Raw genomic sequence first — 16,192 nt, forward strand, 5'->3', positions numbered from 1 at the left:
ATGCAAAAGAGAGTGACATAATGGGCTCCTCCCTGTGTGCCTATTGAGACACTGGAGAGTTTCATCCGAAGCATTTTATTGTAAAGGCAATGTTATTCCCATCAATTTTAAAGGTTTTGGGGCCGTTCCCATAACATGCAGCTTTCTATGCTTGTCCTGGTTGCAAGAAGCACACAGAGATTTGCCCAGCAATCATGGAAAGGCAGAAAACACATGATGCATTATTTGAAGCTGAAGACTAACAAGGAAGTTTATTCATAGGCTTTATCCCAGGGACTGAAACATTTGTGTACATTGTCTCTTTGGATTTTCAGGATATAGAGAGGTAAGATTGGTTTGTCCATTGTGAATGTGGGTTCAGGCTGCAGGGCACCTTAGTAAAAATGAATATATATACATATGAATATGTATACATATACATATACACACACAAACCAGATTAAGCTTAATTTTTAATCAAAGGCAGGCATATTTACAGCCTTTGTGTTCCAGTTTTGCACAAGTCTGTTCAATGGACTCTTCAAATGCAGCGCATTAATTTTCAGTCACTGCTTGTGCATTTGGGAGTTCCATTATTATGAACTAATAATAAAAAATAAAGGTGGTATCAAACTAAGTGCTTCTGCTTGAGCAAAGATTTCCGCTTGTGCAGTGGAACTTCTCCCCCCTCTTCTCTCTCTGCATGCTCGCTAAACCCTCCCCAAATCTCTTGTCTATTACATTTATATCCCACCTTTTCTCCAAAGAGCTCAAGGCAACATACAGCAGGGAGAGCAGAGTGCACAAGGGGAGAAGCTTTTTCAGCCTGAGAATCACAGTTCCTTCTGAAGAACCTTCTGAGGGGCTCATGCCAGTGGTATTACTACTACTACTACTACTTCTACTAATACTCCACCTGCCTGACTGGGTTGCCCTAGCCACTCTGGACTGTTTCCAACACATATGAAAACATATGAAAACATTAAACATTAAAAAAAAAAGTTTGATACAGGGCTGCCTTCAGGTGTCTTCTAAAGGTTGTGTAGTTACTTATCTTTGTGGCTCGGGGGTCGCATAATTGAGCCTGGGACCTTTGCATAGAAAGCAGATACTCTACCACTGAGCTTTCTCCATCAGGCAAAGAGGGGCCAGACAGAGCTCTCAGGTGCATTAGGAATTGATATGGTAAGTGCAAAAGTCCGATTTATATCCCCAAGCAAGTTCTGATAGCTACCGTGGCCCCAGGAAAGTTAAGGGGCAGTGCTCTGCCTTAGTTCCATACACGGTGATGAAACTGAATGACCTAGAATCGTGCCATTTAGCTTTTCCTCTGGTGAAGATCGTGAAGAAGAAGTTTGGATTTGACATCCCGCTTTATCACTACCCGAAGGAGTCTCAAAGTGGCTAACAATCTCCTTTCCCTTCTGTTAAGTTGTGGGTTGACATAGCAGACGACACAGTGATTTCTCCAAAGCAGCTCTTTATTTTGTAAGCTGGAACAGAACTAAGCTGAGGGGCTCAGTCAGCCTGCTTATATAGAGCTACAGAACAATTGTAACTGTTGCAACGTTCAAAAACTATCCAATCACTGAACGTCACTTTTCGATCCTTCATTTGCATACAAAACTACCCAATCACTGAACGTCACTTTTCGATCCTTCATTTGCATAACTATCTACAGTATCCCCCTGCTGGCCCAGGGTGAGAACTTCAGTACATAACACCTTCCTCCCCCACAGCAAACACTCTGTGAGGTGAGTGGGGCTGAGAGACTTCAGAGAAGTGTGACTAGCCCAAGGTCACCCAGCAGCCGCATGTGGAGGAGCAGAGCAGATTACGAGTCCACCGCTCTTAACCACTACACCACGCGGCTCTCCTGCTCAAGCAAAGCCAACAGCTTTCTGTAAGATTTATAATGCGCAAGTAATTAATAGACATTATGTATTCAGAAGACAGTTTCAGGCAAATGTGTAATGTGAGCTGCTTTAGGATAGTTCATAAGGAGGCCTTGGACTTCAGGATATTATTTTAGCAGAGCCTGTCAGTGTAGGCCCAAATCCAGCACAAAGTTAGTCATGCTTAAATCCCATTAAGAGCCATAGGACAAAGTTAGTTGTGAATCATTCATATCCTCCCAATTTCAACGGCCCTTTTTCTTTTCTTTTCTTTTTCTGGATTTGGGCCATCGTCAGTTTAAAACTTGCAAATATTAGAACGAGTGAATGAATGTATGTAAATGAGACACAGCTGACTGCCTCGTCTTTGGCAGCAACTCTATGCGGTCACCACCTCTCCCACCAGTCTCAATGTGGCATCGCTTAACACCAAGCATGGTATGTGAATTTTCCTCTTAAAGCAGAAAAATATGGTTGAGAGGTCAGCATCAGTTTTGCTTCGTGATCAGCGTCTCTAGGCTGCCCCATGTTACTTTTTCCAACATGGAACAAGCTCTGGAAGAGCTCTCCTGCACAGGCTCCGCTGGAATGAATGAGAACTGTTTTGGGGCTCTTGCAGGTGTCCTTTTTTGTTGTGCATTCATGATTTCTGCTCGTGATACTATTGGGACAATCACATGTGATTCCACTTTCAACGCTACTTGCATACCCTCCAAGTGCCCCTATTTTCCAGGGACGGTCCTGGAATTATGAAAGCCGTCTTGGCTTCTGATTTGATCCCGGAATGTCCCTATTTCCCCTGCACTCTTCCCACTTTGGATCAAATCTATGCTTCCAGATGCCATAAGAAAGCTGCAGAGATAGTGCAGGATAGTATGCACCCCGGAAATGATCACTTTCTGCTTCTGCCTTCTGGAAGAAGGTACAGGGTTATAAAGACTAGGACTAGCCGCCTGAGAAACAGTTTTTATCCAAATGCGATTTTGGTTTTAAACGCAGTGTACGGTAGTCTCTGTGGGCGTATATTGTATTTAATTATGGGGTATCAGAGTTTTTAGGGGGTTAACCATGCTGGGATAGCAGGCTTGTTGGTTTCTGAAAGTCTGATGTAGATTTTTTCAAGTTCGTTGTTCTGTATGGGACAATGACAATAAAGATTATTGTATCAAGCGCTGCCAACGCCAAGTTTGTGGAGGAGGGTGAACTGGTGCTTGTCCCAAGTGGCAGCAAAGGAGACCCTGTTGCCACTCCATTGCCACCGCTGGCGGCCTCCTCCCTTGGGCAGCTTGTAGTGGTCGCTGGAGAGCGGGCGAGGAGAAGGAGATGCTAACAGCTTATGCTGCTGAAGCCCAGCCTCGTGTGATGTGCGGACTCTGAGGTGCAAGCAGAGGGCAGGGCCACCCTGGGTGGGAAGAAAGGGGGAGTGGGGCGGAATGCAAGGAGTCTCCATTTTTTAAAAAAATGCTTTGTGAGTCCACGTCGAATCTTGCCCACTTTCTAAAATTCATTTAATGATGTGTCTTTTCTTTTTGTAAATCAACCAAAGAATACAATAAAATTGGGGTTAAGGGGTTTTCTCAGGACAGTGGAGAGTGTGTGTCCCGTTGGTGTAGTGGTGGAAATGCTTTTTGGGGGGGGTGAAAAAATGGAGGGGCTCAAGGAGGGTCAATTGTGGGGAGTGAGAAATACCCCTGATTTCAACTGAGGATTTTTGGGGGATATGTATTTGTACCTGCAAAGGTTTCGGAGTGGTCACACAGCTCCATTTCCAATCAGGACCTACCCTGTAACTTCCTATGAAATCCCATGAAAGGAATCCAGTGTATCGCTAAGCAGATCGCTCCATCAGTGCAAGTATTTCTGCTTGCCTGATGGAACAATCTTCTCTCTCTTTCTCACCATGCACTGTTCTGAGATTCTACCAACACCTCCTCCCAGAGCCAATGGGGGGGAGGGGGGAGAAAGACCAATTGTGCTAGTGGACATCCTTGCAAGGGCTTCCCATTGGCAGGGCTCATTAGATGAATCCCGCCCCAGGCCTGATGGAATACAGCTTTCCATTTTGGGGTGAATAAAAAAGAATACTGTCAGGGTTCTGCTCCACTGTGCCCAGCCCTGCCTACCATAAGGTGCCAGAGAGTTGCGACCAAAGGCTAGTGTAATGCTGTTTCTAACAAAGCTTAAGTTTGTTGAAAACTGGAAGCAATCAAGAGAGGACAAGTGTGTCCTTATTAATGCCACCTGTGCTGTTGAACATTTGTTCAGAAATGATGCCAAGATGGGTGATCATGAAGGTACCACACAAGGCTAGATTGATTGCCGGTCAGCTCCAGTAGATGCTTGTTCTTATTATGTTCTTTGTGTTGCCATCAAGGAAACCCTGCATATTTTCTGCTTGCGTTAAACCTCTGACACACTGCAGGCTACTTGCTAAACCACACTGAACAGCTGCATAAAACCTGGAGCCGCTGGCACTGCACTTTTGATTGCACATAATAAAGACAGTGTGCGTACGCATCACTTTGTGTTGTGCTTTGTTTACTTGCTTACATGGGGTTCAGCGCAGGGCACTGTGTGTGTTCTCATTCAGCAGAAGGATCTAGGATTGCATGATACCAGAAGCAGCCAAATGCAGCTTAAAAGAAAAGAAAAGCAAGGAGGATTGCTCTTAATTGCTATTGGCCTCCATATCTTCAGCGATGGACGAGAACAAATCAGTCTCCATATAAGGGCCTTGGCAAACTGCTGCCCTCCAGATGTTTTGAACAACTGTCTGGGACTGATGGGAGTTGTTGTCCAAAACATCTGGAGGGCACCAGCTTGGCAAAGTCTACCATATAGAATCAGTCCCCAAAGAATCTGCCTCTGAAACACAGAGGAAACATACCATGTGTGTCAATGCATGACATTAAGAGAAGTTGCAGAAAAACCCATTTTCCTTCCAGGCCTTTCCATAGCCCCATCTGCACTGTGCATTTAAAGCAGTATCATACCGCTTTAAATTAACATGGCTCCTCCCCACGAATTCTGGGAACTGCAGTTTGTTAAGGGTGCTGAGCGGAGTTAGGAAACTTCTATTCTCCCCACAGAGCTACAATTTTCAGAGCGGTTTAACAATAGATTCCTCTTCTCAGGGAACTCTGAGAATTGTAGCTCTGTGAGCTACAGCTCTCCTGTAGAAAGTTAGCCCTATCTTTTATCACTCTCTTTTAGCACTATAGTAGTGAGCATCAAACCCAGCAGATGCCTTTGTGTCTTCAAGGGTTTTTTTGTTTTCTTGTTTTGCATTTACTCCACTGTAAATGGAATGCACTTCCATTAACATCTGGAAGGTACTTGCAGTATTGATATTTAGGTGCCTACTTAATCTTTGTCTCTTTACCTAGGCTTTCCAGAGTGAGGGAGGATCCAGCTACGTTGATGTATTAATCCATTCTCCTGGTTTGTATTTTGCATTTGCTTACATGTATGCCAATTTAATGTTGACTTTATGTCATTTACCACCATGTTATTTTGCTTAATATTGGCAGCACACTCCCCCCCCAAAGTAAGGAGAAAAACATAATAAATATTAATAAACATAATAAAATTAAGCAGTTTCAAACAAGTGGCACATTTTTCAGACAGAAGTGAATCTTGTGGGAAACAATCACCTGATCACACAGTTAAAAAGTGCTCTGGTTTTGAGACAAAGGGTGGATCTAAACACAGGGCGGCGGCGACTCATAAATAAGTCAGAAATTAGACCATTTTAACAAAAGAAAAAAATCTCTATGGAAAATCAAGTTTTAAAATGTCCTGCTCTCTGGTGCCATCTGGTATTGCATGTTTATAGCACATTCAAATCACTGTTTCTTTACTAATATAGCTGAGTCCAAAGACATCAGACAACTGTTTTGCCATGTAGTGCATCATGGTGCTCATTTTTCAGTCGTTAATTTGGATTCAGAAATGAAAGAAAGGGAGCTGCTCAACACATGGTCAACATTCAAACGTGACTCACACAAGCGTGTACACCATTTCCTGTCACAATTTGATTACACCAGAAGCAGCTCACTGGGTGAGGCAGAGCCTCTAGGCTAGCTGTTGCTTACAACGATGGAGAGTTGAAATGAGTGAGGCGGCAGGGATGTCAACGCACTGCAAACATGCGGCCTTTTTGGAAATTAACAGGGAAGCTTAGGAGAAATGGAATAAACTACCCTTACTTGCTTACACAGTGGCATGTAGCTATACACAGAATTCGCTGCAGCAATATGTGGTGGGGGCCAAGATGACCTTTAAAAAGTGCTTAGCCAGAGACATGGAGGATAAGAATATCAATGGCTTACTACTCAGAAGAGCTGCTCTGAACCTCTGGGATCGGAGGCTGCAGGCCTTGGAATACTGTTTAATAAGGAACATGCCCTTCCAGTGGGCTTCCTGTGGACATCTGACTGGCTACTATGGGAAACAGGGAACTGGCCTCGATTTAGTTGGGCACATCTCTTCTGATGCTCTTACACTCATTTCAAAGGAGTATATTTCAGATGACGTTGGCTCCTCCTCCTAAGAAGTAGCTCCTGAGGAATCCGTGCCCGACCCCCTACCCACACACTGGGCCTTGGATTCTGCCCAGCAAAACTGACCCCTTTCACACATTCGGGTCATCATTTGCCGAGTGCGAAAGTGATGGATAATGTAGAGCTGGATCTCAGCCCGCCTGATAAGAGGACTCCTATCGTGGGAATCTGCTGACTTCACCTTCATTTTTCTCGCTGCATTATCAAACTGGTAAAATGTAATCATTTCAAACTGGCTTGAGGTCAACTGGTGCTTGTCCAGAAGCCAATACAGGGATAATTCTCTCTCTCTCTCTCTCTCTCTCTCTCTCTCTCTCTCTCTCTCACACACACACACACACACAGATTTTGCTGCCATTTTGTTAAGTGTGATTCATGCGGTGTTTGGCACAGGCCGAAGCGATCATATGGCTGATTCAGCACATACTCCCCTGTAACTCAAGCCACACTTACCATAAAGTGGTTAGGTGCCAGGGCTGAGTGCTGCCAAAGTCCGGTATCCGGACTGGAGAGCTGGCAAGGACCTGGAGCAGAGGGAGCCGCAGGATGTGGGGAGTGGGTCCCAGAGGCACAGCCAACCCCCCACCTCCAAAATACAACAATAACTGCCCAGACTGAGCAAGAAATCTGGAAGCTATAGCAGGCTCACGGGAGGTGTTACTTGACTCCCAGTAGTAGGGAGATTCTGATCTATGGAGTCAGCATCCCAGCTTGATTTGTCCATGGTTCCTTCTTCCAGCCAGTGCTCTAAGAACATGAGAGAATCACTGACTAACTCACACGAATCCTGGTTTCCTACTTTCTTACAATTATTTATGCCCCCCACCTTTCAGGATACCAGTCCTTCCGAGGCGTCTTCCAAGACGCAGCAAAATAAAGAAAGAAAACCACAGTAAGCAATATTAGAATCTAGCGCCAGGGTCCTTCCCACTGGTATATGGGCAGGGGCAGTAGCCGTGCATGTGGTGGGGCTGCCCTCCTGATGCTCACTGGCAGAGGTGCCAACTTGCACACAAGACTGGGGACATGTGCATGACCTCAGGATGTCGAGGAGCCAGAGGTGGAGCCAAATGCAGTGGCAGCAAGGCTTCAATGGCTGGTGGCTCCTCCTCTCTCATGTTCAGCCTCCTCTGACTCATACTGCAGCCAGGGGCTACTTTCCCTGTCTTTTGCTTATGCTTAAGCTGTGTCACACTCCTCGATGGGCCTCTTGCAACTGAAGATGTGCCTCACTCAGCTCCATGTTCAGCCTCCTCTGCCCCCTGATGGTTCTAAACATTGGTGGGCTACCCCCCCAAAAAAAATATTACTGGGGGCTCAAAAGAGCTGGGCCCCTATGAGCTAGCACCTATGCTCACTGACATTGCTGCTACTACTAGTTGTCCTACTATAATAATAGTTAATAATACCTTTATTGTCAATGTACAATCTGTGTACAATGAAATTAACCGAGCCTCCCCCCTCCCACAAACACTCAATTTCGTTGCACTCTGTGTGCTTGTCGCACAACACACCAACCCCAAAAGTCAGTTGCACTATATTATTTTCCGTTCAGCAGCCTAACAGCCCACGGATAGAAACTGTTTTTTAGCCTGTTGTTACGACTGATTATACTTCTATATCTCCTGCCTGAGGGTAGAAGATTAAAGAGGTGCTGGCCAGGGTGTGAATTGTCCCTGAGAATTTTTCTCGCTCCCCTAAGGCAACTACTAAAAAAGCAATAATTTTGTGTACTCCGCCCATGTGACTGGGTTGCCCCAGCCATAGAACACTGGTCCTGAAAGACCTACATTGGCTCCCAGTACGTTTCTAGGCACAATTCAAAGTGTTGATGCTGACCTTTAAAGCCCTAAATGGCCTTGGCCCAATATATCTGAAGGAGTATCTCCACCCACCATCGTTCAGCCCAGACACTGAGGTCCAGCTGTGCAGGTTCCCTCCCTGCAAGAAGTGAGGTTATGGGGAACCAGGAAGAGGGCCTTCTCGGTAGTGGCACCCTCCCTGTGGAACGCCCTCCCATCAGATGTCAAGGAAATAAACAACTATCTGACTTTTAGAAGACATCTGAAGGCAGCCCTGTTTAAGGAAGTTTTTAATGTTTGTTGTTATATCATGTTTAATATTCTGTTGGGAGCTGCCCAGAGTGGCTGGGGAAACCCAGCCAGATGGGCAGAGTGTTAAATAATAAATTATTAAATTATTATTACTCTGGGAAACTTAACTCAGGCCACATTCACACCATACATATAAAGCACTAGAATACCACAGTCATGGCTTCCTCCAAAGAACCCTGTTAAGGCTGTTACAATTCCTAGAAAACCCTAGGAAGAGGCATTGGTTTTTAAAACCACTCTGGGAATTGTAGCTCTGGAAGGAGAGTAGAGGCCTCCTCAAAACTCTCAGCACCCTTAAACAAACTACAGCTCCCAGGCATTTTAAGGGGAAGCCGCCTGACTGGGGTGGGGTGTGAATGCCAGGAGGGCATGGGTGCTTGCAGGTGCCCTGCTGGCAATCCCTGCCCTATTCCCCCCCCCCCCGTAAATACTCAAAAAAGCCTAAAGTCAATGAAGAATATGTCTGCGTGACAAACGGCTATCACTTTTAGACCAGCTTGCTCATCCAAAAATCCTGGCAATTGCCATTGTGGGAATAGTTTCAGGGGATCCTTAACTCCCCTCACAGCCTACTGTTCCTCCACTTCCCTGTTTAAACCCGTTTAGATATGCCCGAGAATACCGCTTGTTATTCTTGTGTCTATTTTTATGCATCACCAAATTCATTGCAATGCAGGAATTACAATTCAGCTGTTATTTTGGAAAATGTCGGTTTAGGGAGGTTTCTTCCCCTCACCCTACGCCCAGCACCACCACCTCACCTCTCTCTCTCCCCCACTTGTATCCTGAAGAACTCGCAAATTATGTAAGAAACGAGATTCCCTTTTTTCTTCGCAAGCACGGCTGTCCATTTTCCTACACCTGCCTGGCCCAGGAGAGACGCTTCTCCCCAGATGCCATTATGCTGGAGATGTTCCATGCAAGACACGTGAGTTCTTTTGTATTCCTGATCTTTTACAATAGTAAAACTAAAGGAAATTTATGAGTCACTGCAATCTTGGAATGCAATGCCAAACAAATGAGAAGCAGACTGCAAACAACCAAGCCAAGTACATCATTACAGAGTGAGTAATGCAGACAACTTACATAAACTTTGGCCGAAGCTCAGATTTTAGCAGAAGACCATAACCCTTTGATTGCATCAAGAACAGTTAAAAGGTCTTTAATCTGCATGTTGTCTTTCAGGAATGGCAGGCTCATCAATCCAAACCATCATATTTAAGACTTGTGATTTTTCAAGTCCGGTTTAACCCTTCCTCCCCCTCTCCCCCTGATTCTGCTGCACCCTTTTACGTATAATGTGAGCTCAGCCTCGCAGATGTCTTCCAGGAATTAATGACTCCTTTCCAATAAATTTCTCATTGAGATTCAGCGACAATGACATCTACATATTCCTACATCCGAGCACTTCTGAAAGCACAGCATCGATTTGTACACACACACACAACTCCGTATAGTTGGAGCACTATGATACCAATTTAACCAGTTATGACTTCACCCAAAGATTTCTGGGAACTGTAGTTTTTAAAGGGTGCTGAGAGTTGTAAGGAGACTCCTCTCACAGAGCTACAGTTGTGCTTTAACAATCAGTACCTCTTCGCAGAAATCTCTGAGAACTGTAGATTTGAGAGGAATAGGGTTTCTTAATAACTCTCAGTACCCATAATAAAGCTCTAAGAAGTTTACACAAAACCTAAGAAGGGTTCTCCTTTATTTATTATCTTGCGAGCCTATACCTAACTTATAAATTATTATTATTTATATGTCAATTGGCATATAATTTTTTTATTATTATTTTGCATGATTGGACCAATGAAATACATAATTGATATTGAGATGATTCGTACAACGGCTCTGCATTTGTATCTGTGTTTGTATTTGGGCCTATTATTTAATGTTGTTATAAAAACTAAAAATAAAATTCAAAAATAAGAATACTGTAAATAAATATCCAAGTGGACTGAGAAACACTTCCAAATAAGAATAAAATCATTAGTTAAAATTATAATGATCAAAAAAGAAAATTACCTATTAAAATGCATGTCAGCTTTACATATCTGATTAAGCTTGTGAAGACAAAAAAAAAGTGTGTGTGTTTTTAAAGCAAGCTTTGGAAACTACGGCAGAGGCACCTGCCTGGTGTCAATGGGCAGGGAGTTCCATAGTGTCTGTACAACCACAACTGGTTCTTTACAAGTGCAGAATGGACATTGTGTGGCACTTGAAAAATGCTCTGCAGCTCTGCATATTGAAGTGGTCTAGTGGGCATGTCTTGAGTAAGATGCTCTTACTGTTTGCAAGCTGTGTTACTAAGAGTAACACCTTGAATCTGAGTCAGTAACAAATTAGCAGCCAGTGTAGATCTCTGTGGAGAGGTGTAATACGCTGGTGGGATTGCAGTCCTGTCAAACAATTGTGCTATAGCATTCTGCTCTAGATGCAGTTTCTGAATGAAGCACAGGGGAAGCCCTCTATACAGGGCATTAAAATAATAATACTTTAACGCCTTTCAGCGCCAGAGTGGTATAGTGGTTAGAGTATCAGACTAGAACCCAGGAGACCAGGATTCAAATCCCTACTTGGTCATGAAACTCAATGGGTGACCTTGAGTCACTGCCTCTCAGCCTAACCTACCTCACAGGGCTGTTGTGGGGATTAAATGAGGAGAGGGGAGAACCATGTATGCTGCCTTCAGCTCCTTGGATGAAAAAGGTGGGCTATAAATGCAAGTAAATGAGTAAATAAAAATAGGAGGGAGGCAGTGAGACTGTGTACATGCAACCTCCATAGGGTGAATAGCAGTTAAAGATTTTCAAACTATTATGCAGTTTATAAATGGTTTTCAGAATAAGTGAATAAGGTCTGAAAACAGCTGCACACGTACAGTTGTGTGCTTTTAGAACTGCTCCAAGTAATGGGAATCCTGGCTTTTTCGCAGGAAGGCTAAAAGAATCTGAAATATGTTAACTATTGTTTGATATTTCAGTCATTCTGATTTGTGGGGTGTTGCCACATCTTCCCATTAATCGTGCATTTCCACAACACTTTCCTAACTGCAAAAAATCTCTTTGCTTTAAAGTGGATTTGTTACACGAGGGCAATAGAGTGCTTGAATCCACTTTAAGCAGGCAAGCCTAAATTTCTGGTTTAGGCTTGCCCAGTTAAATCGCTCCTACAAAATTATGGCAGTCTTGAGGCATTCGCCTGAGTTAGAAACAATAAAGGCTAAAATATTATGACTCTGGTGTTTTTTCTTGCAACAGACTTAACCCTTCTGCTTTTTTAAAATACAGTGGTATCTTGGTACACTGGAAGGACAGATCCTGAAGCTGAGGCTCCAATACTTTGGCTACCTCAGAATGAGACGAATGAGAATGATTGAGGGCACAAGGAGAAGGGGACGACAAAGGACGAGATGGTTGGACAGTGTTCTCAAAGCTACCAACAGGAGTTTGACCAAACTGCGGGAGGCAGTGGAAGACAGGAGGGCCTGCCGTGCTCTGGTCCAGGAGGTCACGAAAAGTCGGACATGACTAAACGACTAAACAACAACAACACCTTGGTTTATGAACTTAATCTGTTCCCGAAGTCCATTCTTAAACCAAAGCGTTCTTAAACAAAAGGCATGCTTTCCCATAGCAGCAGGGGACTCAATTTACAAATGGAACACACTCAACAGGAAGCAAAACATGTTCTTATTCCAAGGCAAAGTTCACAAACAAAAACACTAACTTCCAGGTTTGTAGCGTTCTTCATCCAAGTTGTTCATAAACTAAACTGTTCTTAAACCAAGGGGCCCCTGACCATTAGGTCCAGTCGTGACCGACTCTGGGGTTGCAGCACTCATCTGCCACTGTACTAATTTTCTATCTTGGTTTTTGTGTGTTCAGACCCAGAGACCTCCCCCCTAAATAAATTCACATATGACTCAAATGTTAGTTTGGGTTTTTGGCAGAATTTAGGCCACAACTTTATTGATTACAGAAGATGAGTGGTTGCATAGGCTCTGGTTCGACTAGCTCCCTGCACCCTTACAGGCAGCACTGACCCAGGGCACCAGCATAGAGCGACAATCGCAATTGCCCAAAGTCACGTATTAAACACAAGGCTGCTGCCTCAGCCGGGAAGACCAGCCGCTGCAATGCGAGCGAGCGGGCAATAAACAGGCAGCAGCAAGCTCCACAACCAGAAGCGCCCGGGGGCTGCAGCCCCAGAGGGGCAAAGCCCTGCTAGAAGGAAGGGAAGGGGAAGGAAAGCGGAAGAGGGCAACTCAAAAAGGAACAATAAAAGGCAATAGCAAAAAGGGGGAATAAAAAACGGAAAGAAATCACCAAGACGATCCATTGAAGGTAAGTCTCTCGGCTGCACAGAGGGCACGCTGTCAGCTTGTTCCGAATGCATGAGCCAAAAGAGGAAGCTCTGGGTCAGGTGCTTGGGTATATATAGGTCCCTCGATCCTTTTGCATAGGCTCTGGTTCGACTAGCTCCCTGCACCCTTACAGGCAGCACTGACCCAGGGCACCAGCATAGAGCGACAATCGCAATTGCCCAAAGTCACGTATTAAACACAAGGCTGCTGCCTCAGCCGGGAAGACCAGCCGCTGCAATGCGAGCGAGCGGGCAATAAACAGGCAGCAGCAAGCTCCACAACCAGAAGCGCCCGGGGGCTGCAGCCCCAGAGGGGCAAAGCCCTGCTAGAAGGAAGGGAAGGGGAAGGAAAGCGGAAGAGGGAAACTCAAAAAGGAACAATAAAAGGCAATAGCAAAAAGGGGGAATAAAAAACGGAAAGAAATCACCAAGACGATCCATTGAAGGTAAGTCTCTCGGCTGCACAGAGGGCACGCTGTCAGCTTGTTCCGAATGCATGAGCCAAAAGAGGAAGCTCTGGGTCAGGTGCTTGGGTATATATAGGTCCCTCGATCCTTTTGGACTGTACCCCATTGGTCAGATTGAACCCAACATCGAGGGACCTACCAATCGGGTGTTGTGGCTGACCAATCCAACCCACCCACAACACAGGAGGTTGGTCTCCAGGTCTCACCGCAACACGTGCCCTCTTTTAGGGAGGACACAATTTACCAGCTTGGAAAACATCACCCTTATGGTTCAGTCAGCAGAAATGGACCCGAGGACCTAAAAAGAAAAGAAAAAAGAAATTCCTTCCTTTCCTCTATCCTGGCCACCTATCTGATGCTATCATCACTAAGCATGGTGAAGCATCACTAAGCTTCATTTGACTGCCACTGAGCAGGTGATCAGCAGTCATCTTTGCTGATCCCATTTATTTAGTCTCTGTAGAGTTCATCAGACTAACAGCACCCCCCCACCCCCTTCAGCCGAAGGTCAAATATTGACAGCTGGTTTTGAGTACCATGAAATCATATGGCTCAAGTTTCAAATGGTACCTCATAAACTCTCTAAGGATCTATCTCTAGCCTAACCATGGAGCACACTAGCTGGTACAGTGTGTTTTGTAAACAGAATGATAGTGTTCAGGATTATGTAGATATTATTGTGCAGCGGTTTGGATCACCTCATTAAAAAAACACCACAGGATGTAGAAGGAGCAGCATAAATATAGGTAGGGTTCAGAGCTTGGACAGTTAATTTTTTTAAGGAGGTAGCAAAGGAACTAATTCTAGCTAACATTCAGTCCTTTTACAAAATAAGCAAATTTTGCTCCCAGTTTGACGTCATCCAAATGATTCCTAGCAATTTCTCCTCAGCAGTCAGAATGTTACAAGATGCTGTATTGAAGTACAGTATAAAATATACCTAAGAAGATGAACAAAACAACAAAACATTAAGAACGTAAGAATATAAGTCTAATTTGCTGGATCAGGCCAGTGGCCCATTCTCATGGTGGCAATGGAACCAACTCCAGGGGGCATAAAAGTGGATTAGAGTGTTATGCTGCCCTGGTGCAACAAATCTGCAACAAACAAACAAACAAACAGAAGCTGCAACTTTATGTGGTTTGTAAAGGGATAAGGAAATGCACTGAAAAATGTAGGGTGAAATAATTAATCGCAATGCATGCAAACACGTACAAACAAATCAGGATAAATGCTTGGTGCTGCATTTGTATTAGAATAATAATTTCATTTATATACTATTGTATTAGATAAGTATATACAGTGGTACCTCGGGTTACATATGCTTCAGGTTACATATGCTTCAGGTTACAGACTCCGCTAACCCAGAAATAGTACCTCGGGTTAAGAACTTTGCTTCAGGATGAGAACAGAAATCGTGCTCCGGTGGCGCAGTGGCAGGAGGCCCCATTAGCTAAAGTGGTGCTTCAGGTTAAGAACAGTTTCAGGTTAAGAACGGACCTCTGGAACGAATTAAGTACTTAACCCGAGGTACCACTGTATTGTTGTATAACCGCCCAACAAACAAATCAAAATGGATGCTGAGTAAAGATCAGATATAATCTAAACTCTATGTAAACTTTGTGAAAACCAAGCATGATGAATGCTCAGTAAATAGTTCATCTGGATGGACCCTCAGGTTTTGTTTTCGTCTTGTTTTTTTTTTAAAAAAAATGGAAATAAAGAGGATGAGAATGTCTATAACAGCAATGTTTTCTTCCCCCAAAGCGTTATGAAATCTTTGTAGTCTAGGTATTTCAAAAAGCTTGGGAAACCTTAGCTTGTGTAAGCAGCACGTACTCATCAAACCTCACTGACCTTGGCAACAAGAACATGGTCATATTTTTCTATTTCTATGAAGAAAGTGTGTAGGAACAAAAACACCTGGAAATATCTGCTGTCTGTTAAAACAATTGGAATGAAATTATAACAATAAATCATAACAAGGCAAAGCAAAAAAAGAAAAAGGAAGGAAGGACATCAGGGTGACAACTTGTCAAGAGGGCATAATGGAGGCATGTGAAGAAGGGGGAAAGAGCAACCAGTGTTATTTGGGTTGGAAGGAAGGAGAGAAAAACTGGAAATATATGTATATGAGATCCACTAACCATGTGTCAAGGCTGGTAGGACGTAAGAGCAGCCAGCTTTAATTTATAGCACACCTGATAATCCATCACCTGTCCCCTCAAAAAGGGAATGGTACCTACCGTATTTTTTGCACCATAACACTACTCCTAAAAAGTAAGGGGAAATGTCTGTGCGGGTTATGGAGGGAATGCCTACGGATGGCATGCCTACGGATTTTCCTCCTCTAAAAACTATGTGCGTGTTATGGTCGGGTGCGTGTTATAGAGTGAAAAATACGGTAATTCTCTGCCAGACTCCCAGTGATCCATATGTTTGGCGGGGCAAGGCTGTTCCAAATGTTGGAACAAGGCAGCATCTGAAGTGCACAAATCATTGGACCAGCCTTTCCGCAGGCTATTTCCTGCACCACAGAGCCAAACCAGGAGTGTAAGTTTGTCCATGTCTGTAGACTGACCAGCAGTGCTGGCTGAAGCTTATGAGAGTTGTACCACAAAACAGATGGAGGGAACCAGCTTGGTGAAGGCTGACGTAAGCCACAAAAGCAGCTGAAGAGGACAACCCATCCAGAAATTCCCTCCAGCGAGCCCTGCTAAAATGACATCAATATCCATGCAAAACTCACATTTACATCCACAGGGCTATTGCCCTATCATGTTGAAGGATGATAGTGGGGGAAAGTA

At 44.2% G+C, this 16,192-nt stretch overlaps 1 long non-coding RNA gene across 1 annotated transcript; it reads left to right on the top strand.

Moving 5' to 3' along the window:
- Positions 1-986: 986 nt before the first annotated feature.
- LOC309514330 lies at positions 987-15,128 on the top strand. Its single transcript, XR_014211931.1, has 2 exons — positions 987-1,016; positions 14,680-15,128. It is a non-coding gene; the product is annotated as an uncharacterized lncRNA (long non-coding RNA).
- The last annotated feature ends 1,064 nt before the right edge of the window (positions 15,129-16,192 follow it).

This window comes from Podarcis vaucheri (genome assembly GCF_965113315.1).
Source record: "Podarcis vaucheri genome assembly, chromosome: 11".
Classification (NCBI taxonomy): domain Eukaryota; kingdom Metazoa; phylum Chordata; class Lepidosauria; order Squamata; family Lacertidae; genus Podarcis; species Podarcis vaucheri.